We start from the raw sequence: 24517 nt of genomic DNA, 5'->3' as shown, positions 1-24517 counted from the left end.
TTGAATAAAGTAGTACTTGCAGAAAAATTGAGACTTTGAGAATTTGAGGAATCTGATCCTGAAACTGAACCTCTTGGAACTGTATTTGTTTGACATGACACCTTCCTACACCTACACACATGCACAGACACACATACTCCCGTGAAACTAATTACTTCAAGGTGACACACACTTTCAGACGGACACACACTCTCACATGCACATGCACATGCACACATTCTCGAGGTCCAGCTGTGCCTCTGCCAGGCTGTAGGGCAGGGGGCCAGCACAGTGAGGTGAAGAGAGTGGCAAGAACACTAACTGGCAAATCAGTGGCCAATTAAAACACTCAGCACTGCGTGTGTGTGTGTGTTTTTTTTAGTGTTTGTGTGTGTGAGTGTGTCCTTGTTTGACTGCCAAGGGGAGGTTTGGCACAGAAAGCATGCTTCCTATTCTCTCAGCATGCCCTCTTAACGCAGAAGCTCACACACTAACACACACACACATACATACAGCCTTGGATTTGTCTTACCCCATTGTCTTATATTTGGGACAAATGATTGCATGCGCCTTCTCTATGGTATGCATGTTTGTTTGTGTGCATGCATTTATGTGCGTGCGTGTGTGTGTGTGCTCCACCCACTAGTGAAGTTGTATAACCTCACAAAAAGTAAAACTCAGGCCGGACACCCTACCCTGCCTACTTGATTATACGATAGGAGACATTGTCATGACTAGAGATGACGGCTGTGCTCATGGGTGTTGACAGAGTGGCGGTGTGTCTGCGAATGTGCACAGGACAAGTGAACCCAGAAAGTGAAAGCTTCAAAGCAGCAGCTGTCTCCTCAAGCTGATTAGTCGGCCAATCAGACATCTTCTCTGAGCAGGTTTCTCCATTTTTTCAATTAGTTGTTTTCCAGATTTTATTGTTAATGAGCAAATAAATGTCATGACTGGGAACTGATCCCATCCGTTTCTGATTGTGGCTCAGACTCTGATTGAGCAGTTAGACTCAGATTTTCTTTCTTTTCCAATAGTGTGACATGCTGCTCTGATTAATCTGGTTAATTAGCACCAAAACATATGATTGATCACCAAGTGTTGTCTGCTGAGCTGAATCAGACAGATCCTCATGCATATTGTCTTGTGATCAGTATAGATACTAAATGAAGGCATACACAGTTTCCTCTCATGGCATTTGCTGTGTGATACAGGACCTGTGCTATTTTTTACCATAAAGATTAATGCTATATTTCATACAAGAGTAATAATTTCTTCTGAGGTTAGCAGGTGCAGTCTTTACCTCAGGCGAGGCAGTGCTCCTGCGGTAAACGCTGTGGGAAACCCTGTTTCTCTTCCAATCAGTCTCAGAAACCCTTTGACTGTTGGTTAAAGGGGATGTATCAACCACATTTCTAAGTCTATAATCATGTTCTGGGGCTATAATGGCATATCTTTGCATGATTTACAGTTCAATAGAAATCCTAACCCTAACCCTAACTTAATGCAGCCACTCAGTTCAGACTGGAACATGCTGGTTTAGTCATGTCTGAGCCCTAATCCAATCCAAAATATGCAAATGGCCAATGTGAACAGCCCATAGCCAAGTTTGGTAATAACATTAGCAACAAAGTTTACGGAACATACCATTTGTAGGCACAGGCCAATGATGGGATGTCATCACAAGGAGGAAGTAGAGGTGCAGTATGAAAATAACAGGAAATCACAAAAAACACGATATGTCCCCATTTAACTTAGAGTTTTTAGTTCGGTAGGGCTCTACATACTTCTCATGGTTGTTCTTTGTTTGATGCTTTGCTTGATAGCATTTAGTCTGATGAATTCTGACTATGATCAGCTCCAGCATCACTGAGAGTCTTGGTGTTCCAACTTTAACCTATTGTAGTCTATTTTATTGCATCATCACTGAATCTATGCACTTTTAATACATCCACTGCAAAATTAGGTCAGCTGTCATTCACAAGTATGCTAGAAAACTGTGACTTGCATCAGTTAAACTATATGAAATGGACCAGCAAGCTTTAGATTGCTCTCAGCTAGCTTGAAGTAGCACCATTTCTTGTTACAGTGTGGTTTGACATCTTCACAAGTGTGAGCTGTATTATTATGTGTCACACTGTAGACTAAAGAGTTACTGAGCAACAGATGGCTATAAATGGTGTTTGATTGGAGAGAGAGAGAGAGAGAGAGAGAGAGAGAGAGAGAGAGAGAGAGAGAGAGAGAGAGAGAGAGAGAGAGAGAGAGAGAGAGAGAGAGAGAGAGAGAGAGAGAGAGAGAGAGAGAGAGAGAGAGAGAGAGAGAGAGAGAGAGAGAGAGAGAGAGAGAGAGAGAGAGAGAGAGAGAGAGAGAGACCTGGGAAAGCTGACCTTTCTTTTATGTTTGTCTTTGTTGAATGATTTGTATTTGCTTCCTGGCTTGTGATCTTTAGTCCTTCCTTCCAACAGTATATTATAAAATTGGGTATTAAAAATAGTCCGGGTCAGCAATAGGAATTTTTCTATGGCACTGAACCTAACGCAGCTGCCACGTACACACTTCTAGTAACAAAGCGAAAGCGCGCAGAATAGTAGATTAAGAATGACGATAAGTAAAGGACACAGGTCTTTTGCTGACATGTGTGCACACAAGATAACATTCCTTCCTGCTATGAGCACCTTGAACCTTCAGAGGGCTGATTCCTCACTTGTGGTATGGCAGATATGTTGGAGTCTAGGAAAATGGGGTTGTGGTTGAGGAAGGCATTTCCCTTACATTACAGTGATGGTCAGTCACTCGGTCTACACACACACACACACACACACACACACACACACACACACACACACACACACACACACACACACAAACACACACACACAAACACAGACATGTGCACATATAAAAAGACTCACTGCATTCTTCTGCCTCAACCAACCAAACAGCTGTCAGACACTACGTCAGCTCCCAAAGCATTCTGTCTATGTGTGTGTGTGTGTGATCCTGCAGGTGTGATTGTCTGTCATGTTTTATGGTAAATGTGTACTACGGACAATGTTATTGGTCTAAGCAAGTTGAAAGAGAAAATGCATGTGTATGTTTTATAATATGTTTTTTATAATCTGTGTCCAAATTATAACCTTCAACTTTGCATTTTTCCAGTTAGAGTCTGACATTCAACAATGTATTTTTCAGCAAGCACTTGTTTAAGGGAGAGAAATGCAACCTTCACAGGCATTTTTGGGTGCATCTTTTGCTGATGTTAGCCATAGAACCCAGTAGTTGTGGTTCCACAGCTTGTAGCCATTTCAGAAAAAGACTGCTCTGTTAGGCAAAACTTGTACTATAGGCAATATATTTGGCAAAAGCCGTGGTGATTGTGGGTGGACAGCATTTTTTGGACTACACTTGTTGGGGCGATAAAGGGAAGAATGCAAGCACTTTGTACTGAGAAACTGATGGTTGAGGTGACAAAAGTATTCGTAGTGTAATCATGCCAGCATGTAGAAAAACCTACATAGAGAGAACAGTTGTTAGATGTATTGAATAGCATTGCCTTTTGATTTGGATTGCTATGCATAGTCACACACACACATAGATGGCCAAAAATTGTGAACACATTGACTCACTGTAATAAAATTCAACAGGCGGACAAACACACAAAGGACTGTAGTATTGTCCTTTTTAAGTGAGCATGCTACTCATTTAGTCACTTCAACATTGGCTGCAACACTTTGGTTGTACTAGCAAAACTCCCCAAAGCAAAACACTAAACCCTCACCTTTTAGTTTATTGAAACAGTTTTTCTCTCACTGATAAGCCATTTAAACCTTTCTCTCTCTCACTTAGCCAAGTTGACTCTCAACACATGCACACATCTATTTCTGCACTTGCACAGTTGTTGGATTATATACTATTTATTAATTTGTTTATTGTTACACACACACACACACACACACACACACACACAGTTCTTTGTAGGAACTGTCTTCTCCACTGTGCTTTGCAATGCAATCAGTCGTTCATTTAATGTGGTTTACACTGAACCGTTCCTCCATTCCTGACTAATTTAGCATGCCTGATTTCTGGATTGGACATGATGGATTGAGACAAAGTGTATAGTTGTGTTTGTGTGTGTGTGTGTGTGTATGTGTGTGTGTGTGTGTGTGTGTGTGTGTGTGTGTGTGTGTGTGTGTATGTGTATGTGTGGCCGTAAGTGTGCACTGAGGGTACTATGCTTGTGTTTTGAAGAAGAAGCTTGTAATCGGGCTAAAAAGCATTTATATTCACATCCTCTTTATAGACAGTCAAACATCACTGTGAAACAGGTATTAAGACTTCAAAGCAAGATTCTAAACCACATAATCTGTTTTACTTACGTTATTTGATGAGATTTCAGTTTTATTGCTGCCACAGACCCACCTGTGGAAGTGAGAATTTCAATAACTAAATCTGATACTTATGTGTAACAATATTATAATATTAATGCCAGCTCAATGATTTATTATTCTGTGTATACACTGATTTAACAAGTTTGTATTGCAGTTGAACTTATGATTTGTCATAAATAGTTTTAAAAAGTTAGGGTTTTTTTTGGTAGATTAGTTATATGTTTATCTCAATGAGAGGTCAGGAATGGGATACAGTATAATCCCCATTTAGGGAAATACAACCTGCTTCAAAAGTGTACTTACATTTTTTCCTTGAAAGACCTCAGGGATATTTGTTTTACATGGAGAAACATCTAAATCTGTTCAAAACTATAAGGTATTGCAGTATTTTCCCTGAAAGTTGGATAGAGCTTCAGAATGAAATCCTCACTCTCTGTCCTGCTTTGCTCTGCCCTCCCTCTCACTATCCATCCTCCTCCCTTTTATGACATTTTGCAGCTTTCTGTACTCCCCGCTGTGTCTCACTAGCAGAGCTAGTGTTGTTCTCCCAGTGAGTTTATATCTGTCTCTTCTCTGCCACCATCTGTTTCTCTCTGTGTCTCTCTTCCTCTTTATTAGCTCTCTCTTTCTCTCTCTCTCTGTCTGCTTTAACTTTATGTCCTATCTATTCTGTCTTCCTTTATGTCACCTGTGGATCTCTACTTTTTTCTTTACTCTTGTAACTTTTGTGCCATTCCTCACTCTATGTTGCCATCTCTCCTTTCTTTGTCTCCACTTGTTTTGAGTTCTCACTTTCCTTACCATCTCATGGATTCTTTTGTCAGTTGGTGTCTGGTGATCTGTGGCATCAGTCTCCATCCATTTTCTTCTTTTCTTCTTTCTCTTCTATCTTTAGTACACACAGACCCCACTGCTTTCTGTGGTAGCCAGAATGGACAGTGGCAGTTTCATTTGTGTGTGCATACATGCTTAACTTTCCTGACACTCATGTAGCCCTCTTTGTCTCCAATACAAGACATCCTTTCTTTCTTATTATTTGTTTGTCTCACTTTTCCTTTGTCATATCTCATTTCCACCATAGCTCTCAATCCCTTGTGGAATAGAGTTTCTAGTTTAATTCCAGTGTGTGCTGAATGATATATTTTACTATTACTAATGTAATACACAAACAAAGCAAGCCACATACTCTAATTCCCTCATCTACCTTCCATAAAACATTAACAGCCACAACTAGACAACTGCACACACACACTCTCTTACTTCTTTCCCTGTTTTCAGACATTTAAGAAGTGGGTCAGTAGGATGTTTGACGACCCACACACCTCCACACACATCTCACAAACAATCACAGACACGCAAGTATGCACACACCGCAGCTGACTAAACAGCAGGGAACACGTTTCTCGTATCCCTGTAACATCCACATCATTCCACCACAACCTGCCTAATTAGTCCCACAGAGTGTGTGCACGCAGTCGACGATCAGCCGGTCTGTCTCTTATGCTGGTGTGTGGGTGTCTATTTAAGTCAGCTTGTTACACATTTGATTTCTTTAAAGATGCTCTGGCGTTTTCGGTTTTTGGGTTTTTTTTTTGTGTGTGTGTGTGAATATGTCAGTTCCTGTTTATAACGATGACCTGTATTTGGGTTGCAGTTTTTAAAACAACAAAACATTGCAGCAGCAATTGCAAATGAAATCTGCACAAAGAATGGACACGCAGTGAAAATGTCAAACAAGAGCAAGGTTTAATGTGCTTACTATATGCAAGAACATTCAACAGGAAGAATGTAATTAAACTAATTCGTATGAGAAATTCTGCACCTCTTCTTTTCCTCTTCATTTCAATTTCATTTCGATGTACCTTTGTAATAATCCTCATATACAACCACTATGTAGTGATTTTGTCATGTTTGATTGTCCGATGTATACAGACAGTATTAGCACTTCCAGAGAATCATAGGTTACGAGATGTGAGAATCCCATATATCTCTGTGCCTATGGATCAAAGCTGAGTTACGTATGTTGCTTTGTTAAATAAAGCTTGTGATGTATGCCAAAATACATTCTGCTGTGTGTTGTACAGTAAAAAAGTTTAGTCCTCAGTATTAACTTCTGTTGTTTTCATCCACCAGGGAGTGCTGAGTCCCTGAGTCAACACACTGCATTCTGGGATAGTCTGGAACCCTCTCCATGGGCTGTACCACCTGCTGACAAACCAGGGGGGTCTGGAGGAGTGGTGTTGAATGAGGTGAGAATGTCCCTGTCCCTCCTGTACACATGTATTTTGTCTATATCATAGTATTTTGTGAATAGATGGGACCCAAGCTTGAGTTGAAGCTGTACTTAATAAGCTTGAGGGCAGTAGTTCACTTCTTACTGCTGAATCATTACTGACACAGTGCCACCATGTTGGTATTCCAGTGTAAAAATGTTAGTCTTACTGTCATGTTTAATTTGATGTTATTAGTTTTGACATCAAGGGCTTTTCAGCCTCGTCCTCTCTCCATTGCCAAAAGCCGTGTTTTCCTGATAAACCTGTCACCCTGGTCACAGCACAGATGCATGTAAAGTAAAATGCATTTGATTTTAATGTGAGGGAAGTGGCAGCTCATCATATGTACAGTTCAACGTGAATGAGCCAAGGTTTTCCCTCAGTGTAATGTTGAGCCGCAGCACGTCGCAAGTGTGTGGGTGGGTTCAAATTAGTGGCTTACTCTTCTAATCCCCATTCGCTGTCATGCAATATAATGAGCTCACCAAACAATATGGTAGACGACTTAATCCTTCACCCACTCTTTTACATTTGCTGAAAGGTTAAAGGAAAACCGTCAGAAAGATAAGAATGCATCATTTAGTCACTGAAATGAAGCCCGTGGGCCTTACAATCAAGTTTGTTTCCTGCCTATGCTGTGATTGGAGGAGAGGAATTTTTAGACTAAGGGAACACTACTCTGCCTAGTGACAGTTTGTTTTTGGAGCTGCAATAAATTTTCATGCATAGCACCTTCAGGAATCAGTTAGTGAGGGGTCTTCCTGTGAGAGTTGCTTATTGGCAGTGCTGAGATTGCAAAAACACCCTATAAATAATGTCTCTGTAAGGCCTGAGGAGGAGAAGGGTGTGTGTGTGTGTGTGTGGGTGGGGTGTATTGTAGTTTATGCGTTGGATTGGGATCTATTCAATGTATGTTCAGTCATGAATTTCTTTGTAAACAAATCTGCCACTTTTTAAAAAATTTTAGGAGCAACCGACAAGCTGCGACTGTTGATTTTTCTCTGAATGACTCGCAGTACATGCAGTCTTTTTGTTGTAATATTGATCCCCAGAGGAGAAATTCTCTTTTTAATTCTTCCTCTTCCACAGGGAAGTAAGAGGACAGGGTCAGCTACAGAATAGCACCTTCAGAGATGCCTGCAATTATCTTGCTTGTAGACATTTCAGCAGAGTAAATGCTTGGGGTCAAGGATTTGAATTGAGGCCTTCAGGGTGATGGATAGTCTCTCTACTCACTATAAGGCATTTTCCCACTGAGTCATAGAAAATCAATACGAACAAACATTTCAAGTTTTCAAGTTCTCTCCTGCAGATTGGCTTGAATGTTATTTTCCACTTGCCTCTTTGCCCGGGGGATACTCTGCATGTCTGTTTACAGCCGTTGTGAGCAATAAACAATTGGACATGGGCGACTTTAATAACAAACAGGAACCCACCTCCACCAGACATCTGCACACAGAGTGGGAGATTACTGCTGGAATTTACTGGTGTCAACATACTAATTGGCAGGTGAAGTCTCAAGGCAGCCCTGATCTGTCCAGCTATGAGCTAATAATATGTGTTGCAAACTAATTAAAAACATTTCCACAGTGCATGCATCAACAGTGCAGACATTAAAAAAGTAATACCGTACTGGACAATAACCTCAGAAGTCATTGCTAATAATTAATTTGCTTAATAATTTCTTTGCATGAATGAATGATATGCAATCTAACTTGGCTAAGTAGGTAGGAGTGGAGTGTTTTTCCAATTTTGTTGTGGTTTTACAAATCATTTGGTCACAAATATTTGGACCAAAGTCTTTGGAGATGCTGATTTTTTTCAGGAACAGATAAGTAGTTCAAAATAAAAAGAGTTTAGCTAGTTTTTAGGACAAAAACTGAAGTATTCAACTATGTCATACTTTGTGATAGCCAGCTGTGAATGAGGTTTAAGTGTTTCCTACACTATGGCCGTGCTTTGGAGTGGAAACCCTATTGTTCCCTGTTATTCTGTTGCCTCAACATTTGGTGCCTCTCAATGGGAGTAGGGAGTGCTCTCAGGGAATGAACCCAGGCCTCCTCTTTATCCGCCGGTCTATTGCTTTTTCACACAAACATGCTTGTTTAAGTGTACACATACACACATGAGCACGTATACACAGAGAGTGCACTCTGATTTACCCCACAGGGAGCAGCCAGTTTGGAGAGTGCTGCGGTTTTCCTGTTGAAATCTCTGTATGTATGTTGTATGCTGCTCTCTCTCTTTTTCCCTCCCACACTCTCCCTCCTTCAGTCTCCTTCTCTCTCCCTTTTAGTTCATTTCAGTCCAAAAACACATTCTTATATATCTCAGAAAGTCAGACTTAAACACGCTTATCTTTCTGTCTTCTCAAATTTAAATTTGCTTTATTACCATGACTACAGTATATAAAGTAATGTTAAAGCAGGTTGTACAAGGTTAACAGTGTAATTACAGTGTGATTATTCAGAGTGTATTTTCACTGTCTCCTTCACACTATCACTCTCTTTCTTGTCGGATCCAAAGACTAAAAAAATGTGAGTGCTTGTGTTTGTGGGTGTGTGGGTGAGAGAGAGAGAGAGTTGAGAGAAGGAGAGTCGGTGCTATTCTTGGCTGGTTGGGGAAGTCTTGGCTCCCTGGCGTATGGGAAAAGTGCTCTTGGCAAGTCTTGAACCCAGGCATTCCATTATGCTGTCCTGTCGAAACACACACATAGAACACACAAACTTGTTTTTGTCGCTTAGGAGGACATTGCACTGACTTACATTCATTCTCTGGAGACTAAACCATAAATGCAACCCTAACCTTAACCAAAAGCCAAGTGTATCCTAAAATGCAATGGTTATTTACACAGATGCACATCTAAGTGACTGTAAAGAATGAGCATGTAAATGTGCAACTCAAACTGCAGGGAGTTTCTTTCTCTCTCTCTCTCTCTCTCTCTCTCTCTCTCTCTCTCTCTCTCTCTCTCTCTCTCTCTCTCTCTCTCTCTCTCTCTCTCTCTTAGACACACACAAACATTTACGTGCTTGCACACTAAAGTTAGCTCTCAAAAGAGAGATTTCTAGTAGTTCTACATTATGTCCTAAGGCCCAAAGCAAGAGTTTCATCGTCACACACACACACACACACACACACACACACACACGCACACACAGCATTCCACACTATATCCTCGAATCAATTCCCTAAAGAGTGAGAGGTTATCTGCATGACTTGTATCAGCTAATAGATCTCTTAAGTATTTCTCTCTCTCTCTCTCTCTCTCTCTCTCTCTCTCTCTCTCTCTCTCTCTCTCTCTCTCTCTCTCTCTCTCTCTCTCACTCTCTCACTGCAGTGCTACTACAAGGTGACATCACCATCTCACTTCATCTTTTTCCTCCTCCTCCTTCATTTTCTGTTTTTTTTTAAATCCTGCCCTCCCCTCTCCTCCTCCCAATGTCCTTTTCTCATCTGTTCTTTTTACGTGTCCCTCCATCAATTTTTCTCACACTCCATTTCTTCCTCCCACTATAAATCCTTACATAACTGCTGTCAAACTATGTACAGGCACACTAAAGATTGAGTTTGCGATTGAGGTGGAGTCAGGGTCAAAGGGCATTGTGTCTTGTAAGAATACAGCCTCCTTCAAACAAACAGTATGTGTGTGTGTCAGCCCATGAGACAGCTGCATATGAACAGAAGAATTTTGTGCACAAATTGTGCTTTGTGGTAACCGCACACACACACACACACACACACACACACACACACACACACACACACACACACACACACACACACACACACACACACACACACACACACACACACATAAAGCGGTTACTGGTCTTTCTTCAGTCTAAAAAGGCCCACCCAGTGAATGTCACTGAGATGGAATTTCCTTTCATCTGTGTTTGTGTGTACAGTGTGCGCACAAATAAATGCTGAAAATACGGATGTTGAAAGAAAATGAAAGAATAGTTGGAAAAGTCACACAAGCAAAGAGAAGCCAGTGTGGTCAGTCTGTCTCTCTGCTTTTTTCCTTTTCTCTGTACTGTGAAGTATTCAGCAGTTGGAGTGAACCCACTCCTCCTCAAGTATGGGCAGTGTGACTGTATACTTCAATATTTCAACAGTAGCCTGCATGTGCAAGCTGATTAGTTAAGACAGGAGAGGCTGGTAAGTGGGTAGTTAAACACAAATGTAAACCTGGGTTTCGCAATATTAACAGCATATATATTATTATTGACAGAATGCTGAAATGTAAAAGCTCCCTCAGATTTTATTTGTGATGTTTCAACCAAGTACAAGTCATCCTCTGGAAAATATGTGCAGGAAGGAATGTAATCACATAAATGTGTGAAAGTAAAAACATTAATATGAATAGATGTACAACTATAATTCAGAGGAGCCTTGCATGTATTTTTAATCAAGTCACAATGATATAATAAAAATGTCAAACCCTCATTTTGTTTAAGTAATAAGGTGGGTGCCATATGTTAACAAAAGACACTAGGTTGCAAGAAGAGTCATTAAATATATATATAGTACATCAAATGATATTAATATTAATATGAATATGAATAGACATATAAACAAGCCAGTGTCAGCTAATTTGTTTTCACATCTAAGCTCAAACTCCTGTATGTGCCTCATGAAATGGTAACATCTGGAGTCTAGCATTTAGTCCAGGAATCATGGAAAATCACAGTTCGTCATCAAAGAGTAAAGTAGACTGAAAATAGTTTGGTGTGTGTACATTTATGAGTCAATTTTCCAGTTGATTGTTGTGTGTGTCGGTGTGTTATTTTTGACATATCTTGTGTGGCTTTAATTGTAAAATATAGTTTTGTGTATTTCTTTGTCTCTACAGAAGTCTCTAGAAATACCCACAGTGTAACCCCCTGAGTACATGCACAATGTCTGGGTAATAGATTACCATCCATATTTCAGTTATTCATAAAACTAACAAGGCCATTTAATGTCTAAGTTTTCTGTTATATGCTACAGTATTTCCAGTTGATCACAGACTTGTTGCAGCATGATTCATTGTCCCTTTGCTGACAGGGCACACAAAACAATCTTCAGCAATGTAGAAATTGCCCAATTGACTGGAGCCATTTTCCTCTGTGGGAGCCTGATAGCAATCAACTAGGCTATTCATCATGATTATATACATTTGATTGTGTACAGTAGAGGGAATGGACATGAATATAGGTTTGTGTATTTTGTTCACCAGTCAGTGTTTTGCCTCTGGAGTAGACACACTGCTGGGCAGCATACAGACACCTGTGGAGTGTGTGTGTGTGTGTGTGTGTGTGTGTGTGTGTGTGTGTGTGTGTGTGTGTGTGTGTGTGTGTGTGTGTGTGTGTGTGTGTGTGTGTGTGTGTGTGTGTGTGTGTGTGTGTGTGTGTGTGTGTGTGTGGCGTGCGTGTGCATGTTCCTGGCTATGGAATTTGTTTGTTTGGATGATAGCTGAGCTCTGTAAGGCTTCACTGTGTACTGCATGCTTGTCCTGTTGAATCCCAGGAGTGTGTTGTGTGTGTTTGTGTAGAGCAGAAGGCTTTGATGACTGTGTACGAGTCTGCATGCTCACCTAGTGCTGCTGCCTGTCTGACATTTTTGTCCGTGTGCCTTTGAAAAGGTGGAACACATTATTCACAGACAAGGACACATGCTGAGCAGTCACCCACCTCTCCTTCATCCACACAATGTCCGCTGCCATGCCCATTCATGCCAATTAGTGCTAGTCTGCCTGCCTATGCCCATTACAGCGGGGCAGTTCACCTTCCGTGAACACAACAGTTTAGTTGTCCATCCTAGATGTGGACGCATGCAGGCTCCATCAGGGGAAAAAAACATTTGAGTGTGCTCTTGTCTTGTCCTGTGTGTGTGTGTGTGTGTGTGTGTGTGTGTGTGTGTGTGTGTGTGTGTACTCTCAAGCATAAACAGAGGCAGTGTGCAGTTCAGTGCATTACCATTTGTCTCTGCAGGCGTTCTGTTTAGCGCCGTGCACCCTGCAGTCCCTCAGAGACACACATTCCACACCTGTCAGCCTGCCGTCAACTAGACTTCAGCTAAGAAATGATCATACTCTCGTCATCTAAATCTGGTTTCCTGCTTACTTAAGAACAATTTTTAGAGTACTTGTACTTTACTTGAGTATTTCCATTTGATGCTAGTTTATACTTCCACTCCACTACATTTCAGAAGGAAATATTGTGCATTCTACTCCACTACATTTACCAAACCACTACTTTTACTTCAATACTTTAACTACATTTTGCTGCTAATACTTCTTGTCCTAAGTAGGATATTTCATGCAGGACTTTTATTTGTAATGGAGTATTTGTACATCTCTATGATGGAATCCTACCCTCATACCAAGAAGATGATATGCGATAAACATTAAAGATGATTTACTAAAGATTAGCTTTACAAATCGTCTTTTCTATGAATATTGAGCAAGGAAATCCCTTTTAAGAGAACAATGTCTTTTCACTGACAGTCTACATGTAGATTATATGGATGTGTTGCATACAGTATGCATTCAAATTCGGCTGGATTTTAAGCTGTCATATAAAAATGGAAGATGTTTGATGATGTGGAAATTGAGGATATTTTGTTATTTAAAGCCATGAAGCATTGAATAAATAGAATAGAATAGAATAGAATTGATAGAAAGAAAGAATTTCCTAACTTTGGTGCCAGCAAATGATGGTGTCACTAAACTGTGGCACTATGTTACCACTGCATCTGTATCAGGGACACTAGGATAAATGGGCTAAAAAAAATGTATAGACTGACACATTTCTAAATTATTACCTCTTTCAAACCAAAACTTATGCCATCTGAATATTTTATAATAGAACAACTGTAATCACATAAAAAAATGATACATAGTGGATATCAAGTAAGTGAAGTTCATGTCCAAGCTTAACTTTGATATCTAAAAAGGAAATTCACTCATCTTCAAAATATCAAATATCTGCAAATGCCTTCAATTATTTTCCCCAGTTCCCATGAAAGGCTAGATTAAGCCAATAAGTCACAGTCACATAACAGATTCTCCTCTATTCAAAGTGAGCGACATTCACTGTTAATGCCGGTTTTCTGTTGAAGGAATGAACAATGAAAAGATAGGTGGGTAGGTAGGACAAATAAATGAATGGTGTACTGATGAATGGATGTGTTTTTGAATAATAGTTATCTGTCGCTTTTTTTCTCTCTCCTCTTTTCTGTCTTCTACTTTTCTCTTCCCAATTGTGCCTTTGAAAAAAAATTCTATTTTTCTCTCTCCAATTTCCCTCCTTCCCCTCGTGCATTGCTCTTTTTCTCTCTTTTGTGGAGTAACACACATTCTCTGAGTAGGATTATACATCGTCTTTGAAATCATATTTTGATGTTTATGTCTGCGTTTGCCCTTGAATGAGTGTGTTGGACTACTGCCTGCGTATTTGTGTGTCTGAATGTCTATGATAGCTGCCTCTTTTTGTGTGTAACTGTGTTGTATGTGTGTGACAATGAAAGAGAAAACATCAATTCATGTTTGTGTGTGTGCACTGCATGTGCACGTCTGCATCATGCATGTTTGCATTTGCCTGTGTGTGTGTGTATGTGTATGTGTGTGCTCAGTAGGATTATACAGCAATAGAGGAGCTTAGCAGTGATTTGCCCATCCATTCCAGTCCCTCCCTAATCCTATACACACGCACACACATGCATACTTCTTTTGTGTGTGTGTGTGTGTGTGTGTGTGTGTGTGTGTGTGTGTGTGTGTGTGTGTGTGTGTGTGTGTGTGTGTGTGTGTGTGTGTGTGTGTGTGTGTGTGTGTGTGTGTGTGTGTGTGTGTGACTAGGAGGGATCTAATAGTGTGTGTGGATTAGCAGGTTTGTGAATGGGATGTGGCTTGGGCAGAAGTAGCACGCTACACTGCCAGTAAGTTAACACAGCCTGGCAGAGTGTTTGTGAGAGACACAGAGATGGAAAAAAAGTGAAATTTATTTTTAGTGTGTGTAATTGGTCCACAATTCAGAGGGCACTGTTGACATGATTATATAATAATTACAAACGGTTATGAATGATGGAGTTTGAACAGTATGTTGGTCTGATATGATTAAGTAATAGGTGTGTGCCTTCATAAAGCCGGAGTTGCAGGATGTGTGCGTGTTGGGTATGTGACCATTAGGTGGCTCTGCACCTGCTCTGCTGTCTCTCAGCCGCCTGCACTTGCACAGTCACACATACCCACAGAGACAGATGGAAAGACATGGATAAACAAGAGAGCTGAGACTTTCTCTGACAGAGACGAAGGGGGGAAAGATGGGTAAAGAGAGTGTAGGAAGGCGGGGGTTGTCGTTGTCATAACTGCAGCGTGTGTGAAGTTTGCGTGGGCGGTTGAGAGCACAAGAGAGAGAGTGTGTGTGTGTGTGTGTGCGTGTGTGTGTGTGTGTTTGCGGGAGAGAGAAGAGAAGTCTGTGATATGTATATGGGTGCATGTGTGTATATATAGAAGCTTTTCATCAGTTTCCTTAGTGACTGGCTGTGACTGAGATAGTTCTCTGCAGAAAGACAGAAGGAATGAAAGGGGGAGCAGTATTTGTGGAAGATTTTAGTGCACTTGACATTTCATAGATTCTTCTTACGAGGCAGTTATTGACTGAGGTTTGATGTTATTAGTCAGTTGTTATGATGAACCCATAGGGTATATTTTAATTCAAACTGTCACTTTGGTCAACCATGACTACTTGCTTCTGAAATTACAAAAGAGAAAATTATAGGATTTGTTTTCATTCTTTCTACTGCATATGGGTCAGCATTACACCACAAGTAAAAATATTTCAGTAAGTTATAATTTCTTTTTATGAAAAATGGAATAGAGTCAAGATATCTGCTTTCAAAGAACACTTTTCAAGTTTCCCATGTTATTCTCCAGATGCAACTATATGAAAAAGCTTAGTGACTTTATGTAATGAGTATAAAATACATCAGTCATGGACAGGAGATGTAAATTTTGAGGAGGTGACAGCTTTATAGGGACATTTTTAAGCTCAGGGACAATAAAATGTGGGTTTTGCAGGAGAAGTGATATTTTAGACACTTCTGTGATGGGCTCCAAGCTCCAAAACAGGTTTCTTGGTTGAAACCGTTAGTCAGTGGGGAGCATCTGAATAAAATTGATTGGTGGTTCTTGACTTTTGTGTTAACGTGAGGAGCAGAGTTTTATGTTTTTAGACATGATAGAAGGGCGTTGACGTGTGACCACCTTAGCCAGACTGAGAAAGTTTTAGATGGAAAGATAGAGCGGCTGAACGAAGACAGACAATACAGAGAAAGAAGTAAAATCCCCATGCAAACACTTGAAATCTCTTAGAACTGATTCTCTCTTTTCCTCATGTCTTTTTGCTTGTTCTCCACCTCTGCTTTCCCTCTTCCTCTCTCTCTCTCTCTCTCTCTCTCTCTCTCTCTCTCTCTCTCTCTCTCTCTCTCTCTCTCTTTTGCACTGCTTTCACTTGACTGCAGATTGTAAACAAACCCACACAAATGAATTATGATTAAATACCAAGAGTCTCCAATTAGCTGCCAAGGCAACAGACGAGTGTTGCTGTGCTGCTGAGGTCACCTGACAAAACAAAGCGTACTGTGAAACAAATGCACTGTCTAGTCTGTTTTTTTCTCAATGCCTGCTGGTTTGTCTCTCTGTCTGTATCTACTTCTGTGAATTTTTCTTGACTTCAGTTCGGTGCTCTGATATAAAGCTAAAACATTTTCTTATTGTGATATTAAACGATAAAGCAGTGATCTTTTGGCAGTAAATACAAGACAAATTGACTAGTTAAAGGTTACAACACCTTGATATGTTTACAATTCCCCATAGTGCCTCCAAAACAGGAACTATATCTTTAATGTGAACATTATAAAAACAGAAAGTCCTAGAAGAGCAACAGCAGGACTGATGTCCTGACTGACCAAAAATGCCTTCCAAAAATAATAAATAAAAAAACAACACAAAGAACTTGCAGATTACCCTTTTCAATCCTCTTATTCATTCGAGCCTCTTGGGTACACTTTGTATGTTCTTTTCCCCCTTTATCACATTAAAAGCAAACTTTTGAAATGTCTCCTGTCTAGTAGTGAAACACTCCATGTATATTCCAAGCTGAACACTGGATTGATATCAAGCTGACAGGAAGACCAACCAACACAAACAGGATGTCTTTTTTAGTGCATGTTTAGACTCAGTCAGTCTAGCGGGAATCATTACAGTTCAGCATGTGTGTACCGTTGTGTGAGCAAGTGCTCGCTTCTTCCCTGTGCGTGCTACATCTCTTAGCATTGAGGAGCACATTTCATCTATATTTACTTCCAAATGGTCTTTTAACTAGGTCAGCTAACTAACGGAAATAGACTACTGTATGCCTGTCAGTGAGGCAACCAGTCGTGACATCTAGTGGTCCAAATGAAGAAGTTCAGCCTTGTAGTAATCTCAACAGAACACCTAATGAAACTGTAAAAGAGGAAAAAGGTATATGTGGGTTTATATGTACAGTATTTAGTTTGTAGTAGCTGTTTTTGGTATGAGCTTGTGAATTGATGCTAAATGTTGTTCTGAAACGACTAGTTGAACACTTGATTAGTTGATCCACAAAGAAATTATTGAAACTGTGTTTATTATTTATGAATTGTTCAAGTAATGTTTCAAGAATACCAAACATTGTCAGTTCCAGCTTCACTAATGTGATGACTTACTGATTTTCTGTGCTTTGTATCTAAGTAAACAGAATATATTAAGGTTTTGCTCTGTTGATGACACAAAACAAACAAAGTTTAAGATGCCAACTTGGGCTCTGGGAATTTTTTCCCACTCTTCAGTATTTCCTGACATTTTAGCAAGGTCATGATTAATTAAAAGCTTGAGAAAAAACAACATAAGAATCACAGTTGCAGCCCTAGATACAAGTATGACTTTGTGTGCGTGTGTGTGTGTGTGTGTGTGAGTACATGAGTTTTCCATGTGTCCCTCTTTCACGTACTCTCTCTGTTTCTGTCCCTGTAATCTCTACTGCTCACTCTCCCTCCCTCCCTCTTTATCTCTCCCACACTCCCCCTCTCTGCCCTTCTCACTGTAGCACCCCCCCCCCCACCCTCTCTCTCTCTCTCTCTCTCTCTCTCTCTCTCTTTCTCCCTCTTTCTCAGCTTGTAAGCGGTCTCTGGGCGTGCAGCCAGCTGGCGTGTGTGTGTTTTTTGAATGAATACCTGATGAAGTTGGCCGAGCGAACCGTGGGAGGGGCCCTGTGTGTGTGTGTGTGTGTGTGTGTGTGTGTGTGTGTGTGCGGGGATGTGTGTGTGTGTGTGTGTGTGTGTGTGTGTGTGTGTGTGTGTGTGTGTGTGTGTAGTGCAGACAGTGTGAGAGCTCTGGCTTTCATTCAGCCCCTTGCATAATACACGTTGGAGCTATGCATGCGGGACTCCCTCCCTGTGGGCGTGTGCAAGTGTGTGCTACCAATTGTGTGTGTGTGTGTGTGTGTGTGTGATCACCTGTGTGTCAGCGGTAGTGAGGGAGCTTCCTGCCTCGCTGTCAAGATTTAGGAGAGGACTGCTGGTCTGGACAGTGTGTGAGTGTGTGGTGTGTGTGTATGTGTGTGTGCGCGCATGTGTGTGTGTTTATGTGTGTCGACAGTGTGGGTTTTCGAGGTGAAAAAGGCCGAGAGCGGTTTGTAGCACAACTACACTGACTTGGGATTTTCCGCCTAAGAGGGAGAGGGAGAGACAGAGAAAGACTCAGGGTGCTTTACAAGGGACACAGCAGAGCAGGAGAAGAGAGGAGGAAAGAGAGGAAAGGAAGGAATGAGAGGGGGAGAGAGAGCATGCTGCAGAAGTGGGCTACTCCTGCTACCCTGGTAAGTACACTTCACACAGTTTTGCACTCGCTCTGAATGAAGTGTGTGTGGGAGAAAAGTCAGCATGTGTGTGCGTGGGTCCCAAACGCTTGTCTTGTTGTATCACAGTATGTCATTTGTAAGTGCGTACTGCGTCTGCCCTAGTTTTTCCTACAATCGTCGCTGCTCGTTTATCCCATTCGGTCGTCGTAATGGAAGTGTTTCCCCTCCCTGCTTCTCTTCTCTTCTCTTTTTTCTCTCTCTTCTCTTCTCTTTTCTTCTCTTCTCGTCTCTTTTTTCTCTCTTCTCTTCTCTTCTCTTCTCTTCTCTTCTCTTCTCTTCTCTTCTCTTCTCTTCTCTTCTCTTCGCTTCTCTTCTCTTCTCTTCTCTTCTCTTCTCCTCTCTTTTTTTCTCTTTTCACCTCTCGACTCCTCTCTTCTCTTCTCCTCTCTTCCCCCTCTCAGGCTCTCTGTCCCTGTCTACCTCCCTCCCCAGCCCCCCACCCTCTCTAACCACCCACCAAACCTCAGGGTTGCTGAGAGGTGAGAAAGTGCAAGTCATGCAAGGCTGCCTAAGTGTTTGTTTTCTGAAAGAGACTCTCTCTTTTTCTCACAGTCATTTGTTTCTCTCCATCTCTGTCTCTCTTTGTTTGTGTAACTCTTAACCACTCTCTCCCTCTCTCGCTCTCTCTCTCGCTTCTCTTTTTCTTCCATCACCCCTCCTTCTTCTCTTCCCTTGCTTCTCTAACTGCGCCTCCATCTGTCAATGGCAGATCCTCCATTACTCTCACACTATCTGACCATGCTCTTATATATGTGTGTGTGTGTGTGTGTGTGTGTGTGCGTGTGTTTGTTGTTGTTCGTGTGTAATCACTTGAGGAGAGTGACAGTGAATAAAGTGGCAGCCTTGTCAGAGTTCCCAGTCTGGCAAGGCTCTCTTTAATGCCCACACACATGTACATATGCAAACACACACACTAATGAATAACTACACAGACAAAAAGCTACAGAGAGACATAGAGGAAGAAATAGAGAAGTAGAAAGAGCGACTGAGAAGTATAAGCCTGCAGCAACACTGTACTTTCCAGTTGGACTATATTTAGCAGTGAGATAACACATCACGTTGGACTTATCCCTTTGATCATGATTATGATTATGACTGGGCAATCACGCACACAGACACAGACACAGACCCAAATGCAATAGACATATGCAGTCTGTACACATCAGTTTTTGTTTACTACAGCAGGTATTTTAATGCAAATAAAATAGTGACATGTTGGAACGTTAATTAACAAAAGAACATGAAGTTACTGTTTCTTTATCAGGAACTATTATTTATATTCCCAATAAGCAAACATTCAAAGACTTGACAAAAACACAGACAAGAAACACAAGACACGAGACAACACATTCTGTAATTTCCTGTCCTCTGTGGTTTCCATGTTGTGGTATTTCACTCTAACATACTCAGCTTATCGTTTTGACAGCCAGTGATCGTAAGGGTTGCTAAAAATTTTGAGCCTCATGACAACAACATCCTTTGACACAACCATTTCCGATGTTTATTGTCACTGGTGAATCTTGACACACTGTAGCATATAATGCAATGCATTGGCTTCTCTTAACATCCTGAGTAGAAATGCAAAAATTGTTTTTAAAGGGAAGTATATTTTTTTGTTTATGACATGCTTGCATATAGCTTTGCTGCTGAAAACTACAGCTGAATGCTGCTGAGTTGATCACATCAAAATGAATTTAAACATTAACATTAATGTTGCACTTACTACATGGGAACTTGTCAATGTTGCAAATATTTCAACATTGTACATAGTTTGTATTAGAGCTAGACTAATAATCAGCTGATATTAGTTTATTGGAGATATGTTGGTATCAGTATACAGTACCAGTCAAAAGTTTGGACACACTTTCCCATTCCTTTTGACTGGTACTGTATATGTTGGAAGATAAGTAACAAGAAATTGCAATACAAAAAGACCACATTAGGTTTGAGATCATTTAGAAACAACGTCACCATTGCATAGTTTTTCCACCACCATTGACATATTTATTTATTAGATGTAAAACGTCCTATTTAGTATGTCACAAATAAAACATTAACAAATCTATGATGTCTATATCATATGTTGTGTAATATGTTATGTTTTGTGTTTTATGTGAAATTACTATTGGCAGATATATTGTTATTGGATTTTTTAACATCAAATCTGTTTTGGCCTCAAAGATCTAGTATTGGTCAGTCTATAGTTTTGTATGTGCATCATTCAAAACTATACATGTCATATGATAATGTCATCTAACATTCCTTACAAATATATATAGAGGCCTTTGGCGCAGACACAATCAGTTCTGTACATGTATGCACTTATGTCACCGAGTTGAAGAACATTGCACACATTTAGTGCTGACAAACTTCAAATACCAGAATCCCAGAGTGAGGACCCAAGGGTGCCATTAAATTACAGAGGGATCAGCCTAATGGGCACAGTTTACAAGCTGTACTCCACCATACTTAATCAGAGGCTCATGTTGTATCTGGAGAGAGAATGAGTCCTTGTGGACGAGCAAAATGGGTTTCATAAGTCAAAGTTATGTCTCAATAATATCTTTGTATTGTCTACAATTATAACAAATAGAAATAACTAGTATGGAGTGAATGGAAAATTTGACAGTGTTCTAAATCTCTCTGCAGCACAGTGTGTGTAAGATTGAGTGAGAAATGGTAGTAGCAGTATCAAGAAGTATTCTTCTGTATACAGATGACATAGTTTTATTATCTCCATCCAAAGAAAAAATGTTGCACATACTCTCCTACACTAACAAATGGCATTACAAAATGGAGACTGTTTATTGACAAAGAAAACTGAAATAATTCACTTCAGAAAACTTTCATTTACCCAAAGTACTTATTAGTTAAAGTTTGATCACATAATGCAGACTCATACAAGTATCTCAGTTTCTTTATTGATGAAGATGTGAATTGCACAAAAGGTAAGGTTAAGGTTCATGCTGAATCAGCAGGTACTGTAGAGCTCTGGTAGGAATCATTTGTAAAAAATAAAAATTTGAAGTAATTGAGTTTTCAAACGTAGTCTAGACTGTTTCAAGCTTGTGTGTATTGTGCTTGATTATACTGCTGAGGTTAGGGATCTTAGAGATATCTCTATGTGTGAATCAGTGAAAAACGGCGCTATGGGATATTTTCTGGATGTGCACAGATATGCACCAAAGTTGGCTATAGTTGGGGACATGGGATGGAAATTAAGAGGCTCATTGGAAGATCAGTTATGAAATTGGTTACTTGATATGGAAAAAAGTAGGTTGACAAGACAAATATTTATCTGGGATAAACAAATGATTGGTTTTTGGTCTAAAGATATGTGCACATTGTTCTGCAACTCTGGGTTTGGTGAGGCTTCTTTTTGAAAAGTTCCAATTTGGTTTGTTTAGAGAATCAGTGTTTGCCAAGGCCAAATGGCAGTGGGCTGACAATATATGGACAAAACTGCATATTTCAGAGAATGATGTTGTATATCCAGGAGAAGAAAAGCTGTTTTGTCCAATGTGCTGTCTAAATGATATAGAAAATGAGCTCCATTTTGTTTTCTGCTGTCCTTTATATTGTGAACATAATCCTTTGTGTAAGATAAAAATAGATATTGATTTTGTGAATATGGATGCTGCACAAAGAATTGGCTGTTCACATATATGTAACATATAATTGTACCAGTTATCTGGGAAAAAGGAAAAAAGCTCTTTAGCACGATAATCAGTAGGTATGTAAGAGTTCTTTATGTGAACATTTCATTTAGGGGTTTTGTTTCTGTTTCTTTTCCTCTTTCAACATTCTTTTTATATGTGATACTGGAAGATGTGTGTTTTGTAAAATAGTGGTGACTTGTAATGTTAAACATTTGGGATGGGCCAAATGTTATGCATGACACAGGAATAAAATCTAAATTAACGTATAACTTTGCACACAAGAGGTACCTTTTAGACTTTCTTGCATTCAATATATTGGCTGTTCAGTCTGTAAGGATATCAATTACTTTGAGATGGACAACTGTAAAACACATTGTCTGTGCCTTTAAATGTAAAATGGTACAACATTGTAATCAATGTCCATGGTTCTTTGTGGCCATAAAACTGCAACACTGGCAACATAAACACAAACCACTTAAATCACTGTTTAAATCAATTATAAATGATATAGTAGATGTCATGTGTGTGAAATACATTAAAGACTGTGGCAATTTGTATATTACTATAATATGTGACTTTCAACATGACATTCTTTTTACATAATTATTGATTGACACATGAAATATTTGTTTAAATCTGTTTCCCTGGTTTGAATCACAAACATTAGTATCCATATGTTTGAAGGCTTTTGTCTGGTTCTGCATACAGATTTTGGATATAGTGTGTGTGTGTGTGTGTGTGTGTGTGTGTGTGTGTTACTGTGTTACTGAGTTTTACTGTGAAGGAGAAAGAGGGTGACATATACACACCTACACTGTTTTGACCGTAGAAGGACAATAGTATAGTGCATGAGTGAATGGTTCAAGTTACTAACTCTGTCTCTGTTTCTTACTCATACAACCACACACACACACACACACACACACACACACACACACACGTTTTTTCACCAGAGCACACATGCACAGACTTAGGTAAGATAGATCATTGTATTTGTGAATGTGTGTGTGTATGAGAGACTAAAGCACATGGAGGACAGACAGCTTGGGTTACAGGTAATCTGATATCCACACACACATTAACACACAAACACACACACACACACACGCAAACACATACACACACACAGACGGTGCAAACTCAGCAAGATTCAGGTGACATAGCTTTTCAGTGAATGTGTGTCTGAGTGTTAGTTTCAGTGAAGCAATACTCTCTCTTTTTGCAATGTAGGTCAGTTGAGCCTGCTCTCTTTTTCTCTCTTTCCCTCCATGTTTCCCAGCCTTTCCACACCCTCATACCCCTGTTCTTCAAATCCTTCCGTCAATCCTTCTCGGGTCTCTTCCTCCATTAATTGTTGCTGTAGTTATACTGGGGTTTTTTTGTGTGCTTATTTGTTCAAAATACCAAAATTTCCCACCCTGCATGCTGGCAGAGACATTCATTCTTTCTTCTCCTACTTACCCAGTTTCAACACAGTCTTTTTTTCTTCTTCCTCTATCTTATCTTAATCTCTCACTAACACCACAAGATAAAGGAAGAAAGGACTTAAGCATGAAAATTTGGGGTTTTCCATGGGAATATTGCTTGTGTATTTGTCTGTACATGTGTCGTCCCCCTTAGTTCTGGTAGTATTTTAGTGAAAGCTACTCTCATCAATATTTTCATATTAAAAATAGATAAAATGTGTAGTGATTAAAGGGTCGCTGGTAGGAACAAGACCACTGAGAATTATCGACTCTGCAGTTCCCCTCAGCTCTACAGAGTTTTTTTTAACATCTTTCAGCTCAATTGTTGATTTAAATGGTCTGTAACTTAACTATTTTGGTTCACTCTACCCAGTGTCGTTTGCAGATGAAATAGGGAACGGTTTTCATAACTCTAAAAACACACGGCACACTCCCAGTCCAGGACTAAACTGCAGACAGATAAAGTTGGACACTAACTGGTGCAGAAATAGGAGCATTAAGCAGCTAAAGAGCCAGATATTTCCCCCTTGAGTTGATGGAAAGCAAACTAGGGATTAAAATGTGAGTCAATATTGGACCTTGATTCAGCAAGTGGCCAGAAATACAACTCCAAATGAATGCTGATATTGCTCAATGTGTGCCAAATGTGGACAAAATCAACTAGTGCTAACAAATTGGACATGTCAACTTTATAAGGTGATAATATGTCAAGGTGGTGTTTACTGCCTTGCCTGCTGCCCCAAAATGCCTAAAATCTGTTCCTATGCTTCCATACTGTACAATTTTCCCATTTTGTAAAACAGTCATGCAAGATGATAAACCACTGTT

At 40.0% G+C, this 24517-nt stretch overlaps 1 protein-coding gene across 1 annotated transcript in view; it reads left to right on the top strand.

The window, feature by feature from the left end:
- Positions 1 to 24517, top strand: part of atxn1a (ataxin 1a) — a 92209-nt gene that overhangs the window by 55063 nt on the left and 12629 nt on the right. The window contains exon 3 of the mRNA XM_053334472.1: positions 6501 to 6616. The gene's annotated coding sequence lies outside the window, so the exon portion shown is untranslated. The remainder of the gene's footprint in view (positions 1 to 6500; positions 6617 to 24517) is intronic.

Source organism: Scomber japonicus, chromosome 15 (genome assembly GCF_027409825.1).
Source record: "Scomber japonicus isolate fScoJap1 chromosome 15, fScoJap1.pri, whole genome shotgun sequence".
NCBI classification, from domain to species: Eukaryota; Metazoa; Chordata; class Actinopteri; order Scombriformes; family Scombridae; genus Scomber; species Scomber japonicus.
This window is presented reverse-complemented; position numbering and strand designations above follow the sequence as displayed.